This window comes from Gossypium arboreum, chromosome 6, assembly GCF_025698485.1.
Source record: "Gossypium arboreum isolate Shixiya-1 chromosome 6, ASM2569848v2, whole genome shotgun sequence".
NCBI classification, from domain to species: domain Eukaryota; kingdom Viridiplantae; phylum Streptophyta; class Magnoliopsida; order Malvales; family Malvaceae; genus Gossypium; species Gossypium arboreum.
The window spans coordinates 109,477,709-109,484,497 of NC_069075.1; positions in this window are offsets into that span (position 1 = coordinate 109,477,709).

Sequence of the window (6,789 nt, forward strand, 5' to 3'; positions counted from 1 at the left end):
TGACCCGGCTCTACTCATTCATATGTATGTGAAACCTTAGCATCCAAGAAGACTCTGCTGTTGAGTCTATCGAGTTCGTAATCGGTGTCAAACCCTTTGGGTCAATACGCACTCGTTGATAAAGTGTGCAAGAGATGCCCCTAATAATTCGAGAATCTCGCTTTCCTACCGATCGATGCTTCTACCATTTGATGAATTCGATGTTATTCTTGGTATGAATTGGTGACCGTACATGATGCAATGGTGGACGCAAAGGAAAACCATTGATTGGAGGAGTGCAAATAATGAGGTAGTCCGAGTCGAGTCTCTTGATTTAAAAGGAGTGCCGGCGATAATATCTTCTATGACCGCTCGGAGATATGTGAAAAGGGTGTGAAACATACCTTGCGTATGTGTTTGAAAGTAAAGAGACGGAAAGGAAACTCGAATCGGTACCGATGGTTTGTGAGTATTCAGATGTTTTTCCGAGGAGTTACCGGATTGCCACCGGTTCGAGAAGTGGATTCGACATCGGTTGTACCGGTACTACGCCGGTCTCAATAGCCCGTGTCGTATGGCATTAACGGAATTAAAGGAATTGAAGGTTCAATTGCAAGAATTGACGGGTAGAGGTTTCGCTCGACCGAGTTTTTCTCCATGGGGCGCACTTTGTATTGTTTGTGAAAAGAAGGACGGAACCATGAGGTTGTGCATCGACTATCGTCAACTCAATAAAGTGATGATAAAGAATAAATATCCATTGCCACAATTGATTTTTGTTTGATCAATTAAAGGAGCCTCGGTGTTTTCAAAGATATATTTAGGGTCGGGTACTATCGGTTGAGGGTCGAGAATCGGACATACCCAAAACCGCTTTTAGAACGAGGTACGGTCACTACGAATTCTTGGTGATGCCGTTTGGGCTTACTAATGCCCCTGCGGTATTTATGGATTTAATGAATAGAATTTTCAGGCCATACTTGGATCGGTTCGTATTTGTATTTATCGATGACATTTTGGTCTATTCGAGAGATGAAACCGAACATCTTTGAGCACTGAGGCTAGTGTTGCAAATTTTACGAGATAAGCGATTATCATAAAGTTCGATAAATGTGAATTTTGGTTGAAAGAGGTTAGCTTTTTGGGGCACGTGGTGTCCGTGATCGGTGTCGAGGTGGACCGAACAAAATTTTGGCCATAGTCGATTGGAAACCTTTAACGGAATGTTACCGAAGTTAGGAGCTTTTGGGGCTTGCCGATTATTCTTGACGATTTGTAAAAGGTTTTTCGATGATAGCTGCACCGATGATGTGAAACTACTCCAAAAAGATGTTAAGTTCGAATGGACGGAGAAATGTCGAAAAGTTTCAATCAACTAAAAACTTATTTGGTGAAGCCCCAATTCTAGTGCAACCCGAATCGGGCAAAGAGTTTGTCATTTATAGTGACGCATCCCTACTTGGGTTGGGTTGCGTATTGATGCAAGAAGGGCGAGTTGTGACCTATGCGTCGAGACAATTAAAGCCACATGAGAAAAATTATCCGACCCATGATCTCGAATTGGTCGCCATCATTCCCCTTTAAAGATATGGCGACATTACTTATTTGGTGAGAAGTGCCATATGTATTCGGATCACAAAAGTCTAAAATATTTGATGACCCAAAGAGACTTAAATCTACGACAAAGACGTTGGCTCGAGCTGTTAAAGGATTATGAGCTGGTCATTGACTATCACCGGGAAAGGCTAATGTGGTTGCGGACGCCTTAAGTCGTAAATCACTATTTGCTTTGCGAGCGATGAATGTACACTTGTCTGTTCTACCCGACAATGTGTTAGTAGTGGAATTGAAAGCCAAACCATTATTGATACGTCAAATTCGTGAAGCTCAGAAAGTCGATGAGTTGGTTGCAAAACGGGCTGAGTGTGTTCTGAACAAGGACTCGGAATTTCAAATCGATGATGACGATTGTTTGAAGTTCAAAAGTCGTCTGTGTGTTCCAAAGAATTCGGAACTTATTTCGATAATTCTGAACAAATCCGGTGACGGTCACGGGTTTGGGGTGTTACATGGCCTCAGCCTTACTTACAGTTTCAGTACCAATTGGGCCTTAGCCCATTATAACGACGATGCGGATGGGCTTTAACCCATTACGAATAAGAAACATTATCAAAACTAGAATCGAATCGAATCGAATTAGGGTGACGAATCGAATCGATGTCGAATATGAGAATCAAAATCAGAATCGGTATCAGGTAATAGAATCAAAATCAGAATGTGAATGCAATCCCAACCCAGCCTATAACCAACCGCTACACTCTACCCGTACCAGCCCTACACTCCATGTGGGGAATAGCTCAACCCACCAACCCACACTCCACGATTGCGGCATTCTCGCTCGAGATATCGATAAGTTGAGGCAAAGCCTCCAGTACGTGGACAAGCCACTTTCAGTACTTCCTCCATCAGTATAACCCATAACCCATGCAACAGATATAAATGTCATGGCATACAACATACAGAATCAGAATATCTGCCCATATTTGAATCAAACAGTCACAGTCAAGTCATTCATATCACCAACATATATTCACAATCAAATTCGTCAACCACACAGTCCAAGTCAGTCACTTGGCCACAAGGGAAAAATAGTCATTTAACACCTTAGGGGAAAAATGGTAATTTTACCCCACAAGGGTATCTCGGTAATTCTACCCTACGGGGTATTTGGTATTTCTACCTACAAGGGTATTTCGGTCATTCTACCCTACGGGGTATTTGGTAATTCTACCCTACAAGGGTATTAGGTTATTCTACCCTACTGTGGGTATTTAAGATTCTACCCTACAAGGGTATTTGGTAATTACATAAAGTGGGTATTTTGGTAATTTTACAAACCAATGGTATTTTGGTAATTTTATTGATCGAGGGTATATTGGTAATTTTGTAAACCAAGGGTATTTCAATAATTTTTTACATTGAGGGTAAAATGGTAATTCTGTAAATCGAGGGTAAGACGGTAATTCTGTAAATCGAGGGTAAAATAGTAATTCTATAAATTGAGGGTAAAACAGTAATTCTATAAATCGAGGGTAAAATAGTAATTCTATAAATCGAGGGTAAAATGGTAATTCTGTAAATCGAGGGTAAAATAGTAATTCTATAAATTGAGGGAAAAGCGGTAATTTTGTAAATCGAGGTAAAATAGTAATTCTATAAATCGAAGGTAAAATGATAATTGGGTAATTTTACAAATCGAGGTATTTCAATAATTTTGCAAACCGAGGTATTTACGTAATTTTACAAATCGAGGATATTTGGGTAATTTTATAAATCGGGGTACTTTGGTAATTTTACAAGTTGAGGGTATTTGGTAATTTGGTAAACTAAAGTATTCTAAGCAGGATAACAATACGAATGGGCCTAAAGCCCTTCTCATTAAATGGGCCCACGCTCGTGTGGCCCTTTTTAGCCCAAATCTAGCCACAGATATGAGATTCACCTAGCCTAGTCCAATATTTACTACACAATCAAACAACTTATCCAATTGGGCCCGTAGGCCCATTGGGCCTACATGGCCCCTTTCGGCCCATCGCGGCCCGAAGTAGCCATCCTACAGCTAGAGTAGTGAGAAATACACACCTGATAGGAGACTGGAGTTAATCCGCGCTCCGAGCACTCTTAGCCGACGCCCAACCCAAACGAGCACGCCATACAGCGAAAGGGATCAGCCAAGAAAGGTACATTACTCTCCTCATGGTTCTCTCTATTTAAAGCCAGCTTCACATCCACTCTTATGTTAGCTTCCCGATGTGGGATCCCTCCATTATCAGAGTTTAAATTCAACACCAACTCTTGCCACCCCTTGTTAGCAAAATAAATGCTCTTCGCTTGCCATGAGTTTCGAACCCTAGACCTCCTTGCGACCTCTATAACGCAACCTTCCTGCCTCTTATGTGGCGCTACTTTGCCACTAGACCACAAGGCTTTTTGTGTCACAATTTCTCCAACAATATTCTTAAGGCCTACCTACTACACCCAGGGTTTGATTCACCTTAAACCAAATTTTTTTGCTAGAGTCCAGGTTTAAACCCAGGACTTCTCCAACACTTCTCAACACACTTAACCACTAAAACAAGCCTTCATTAGCGAAATTTGCACGCACAACAAAATATTATAAGCAGCCTTCAACCGCTCCAATGCTCAAGGCCCAAAACTTCTAGGCCCAAATTCAGGGTGTTACATTACCAGACTTGTAACTCATGCCAGATCAGTAAAATTTTGAACTTTTTCTTCAAATAAAGATCATTCATTTAAATAAGTACTAAGCACAACCAGGGATAAAATTTAAGCTTCTCTAAGTAAACATTCAAAAGATGCCATTTTCGCATGGCTTATATACATTAACCAAAATATTCTTCCGCCACTAGTCTATTCTATACATGCCATAAGATAATCCAAAACATAGCAGTACCAAGCGGTGGATAGTGATAGTGTGACGAGTTGTTGACGATCCCGAGCAAAGGCCAAATTTGATAATCTATAAAAGCAGAGAAACGTAACAACGAGTAAGCTTTCAAGGCTTAGTAAGTCTTAAGTAAAACAATTAACTTTCTGGATTAAATACATTTATAACTTACACAAAATCCAAGTGAAGTCTCGATGGGCTTAATAAGCCTACACAAGTACATAATACATACCGCCAACTTAATGTTTGAACATCCGTAATTGTTGATTTATTACTAAGTCGCTAAGATTAGGCCTTACACAAATCACGTTTTGAAATGTCAAGATATATTGCCATTCGGTCACATAGATTAAACCCTATGTATGCACATGTAATTCATCTTACATAAACAATTTGATAGAGTCAATACTCGTTGAATATAGCTTATAACCATCTCATAAGTGATTCCCCAAGTACATTTGTAATATAAACGAAATCGAGTTCACATAGCAAGTAAGTATCACGTACCATATACTTAACCTTTGTACACTTACCGTTTCCATAGTTACCAATTACCAATTCAATCTTTCAATACCTCTAACCACTTAATCATATGCACTCATTTCGTGCACATACATAAATGTATATATGTATTTAGGAGCTTAGTTTTTAGTTCATATTCACATTAATATTTCAAATAATCAAATCATGACAAGTATTAAAGTTTAGTATACGTATATAAAGGACCAAACATATTCCTTATCACATATACATAAATGACCAAGCATAATCCATACCTTGTATTTGCACATCTTGCGAATACAACTCAAATTAGTAAATTTTATGAAACTAATTAAATCCTTATCTTAAAGATATACAAATGGTCTTCGGTTTGAAATAATTCAAATCACTTAGCCATAGCCTGCTAGGTTTAAAAAAATCGAATCCGATTACGATTACCAAGCTGCGGGACTTTAAGCCGGATACATCATCATAGTTAATTCACAAAGTTGTATACACGTCAATTCACATACCTTCGATTTTTCCAACATGGAAACACATTAATAAGGTATCACTTCATTCGAACTTATTCGTATCTCAATATAGCTAGTCTCATTTCACAAGAGCCATTAGGCCGCATCACGTAGTCAGTGAGTCTGAACCTGGATGCTTTCCAAATTCCATGTATATTTAATCACATGTTACCACATTTCACATAAACTATTACCATTGTAACTCATTAACCTCATTCGAATATAAGCATATAGCATGTACCTTAACTTCATGTCATAATATCATTCGACTTTAATACATATATATATATCCCTTTCAATAAACTTCCAACTAAATAAGAAAATACACACATGACTTACATCCTTCTCATGACAACCATTCGGCTAAACAACATATAAGTCACTACACCTTCAATTTATAAAACTATCAACACATATTACATATACATTACTTACGTTTATAAAATAGCCATTCAGATAACTTGCACACATTTAAATTTTAGCCATTTTGGCCTCACACCTATATATTTATCTTGTACATCAATACAGCAATAGCTTATAAGCAACTCAATTAGTTTCATCAATGTTTACAACAAAATCACGATTCATTACAAGCTGTTTTTTGAGCAACAATCATTAAATTATTTGTAACTGGAGCTACGAAACTCCAAATGAAGTGCCATAAATTTTCCCCAAAAATAGACTCATATATCTTCTATCCATAAAATTTTCAGGATTTTTGGTTTGGCCAATCAAAATCAGAATTTTCTTAAAGTTTCCCTATTTCACTTTGTTTGACTATCTTGACCACTCTTCACTACAAATCAAATTTCTCATTGTATAGATTTCAAAATATGTTCTTGTTTAGTTCATTTGAAACTAGACTCATTAAGGAGTCTAAGAATATAAATTTTATCTTATAAAAATTTTTGTACTATTTATAATGATTTTCTAAATACAGAACAGGGGATTTCAGATTCATTCTGACACTGTCACACACAACTTTAAATATCTCTCTATAGGAAATTCATTTGCTTGCACTGTTTATTTTATAAGAAACTAGACTCATTGGGCTTTGATTACATAATTTATTCAGTGTCTAATTCCACTCCAACAATTTATGGTGATTTTCAAAAATCATGCTACTGCTACTGTCCTAAGCAGATTATTACAATTTGCTCTTAAATTTCCAAGTCCAAACACTTAAGAACTTACCATTTGAGTTTAAAACATATCATCATATATAAGTACTTCTTATTATCACATACAGTCATAATTTAAATATCACTTTTCTAATAACCAATCGGCTAAGGCTCATAGAAGTAACTTATTCCTTATTATTTTACTATA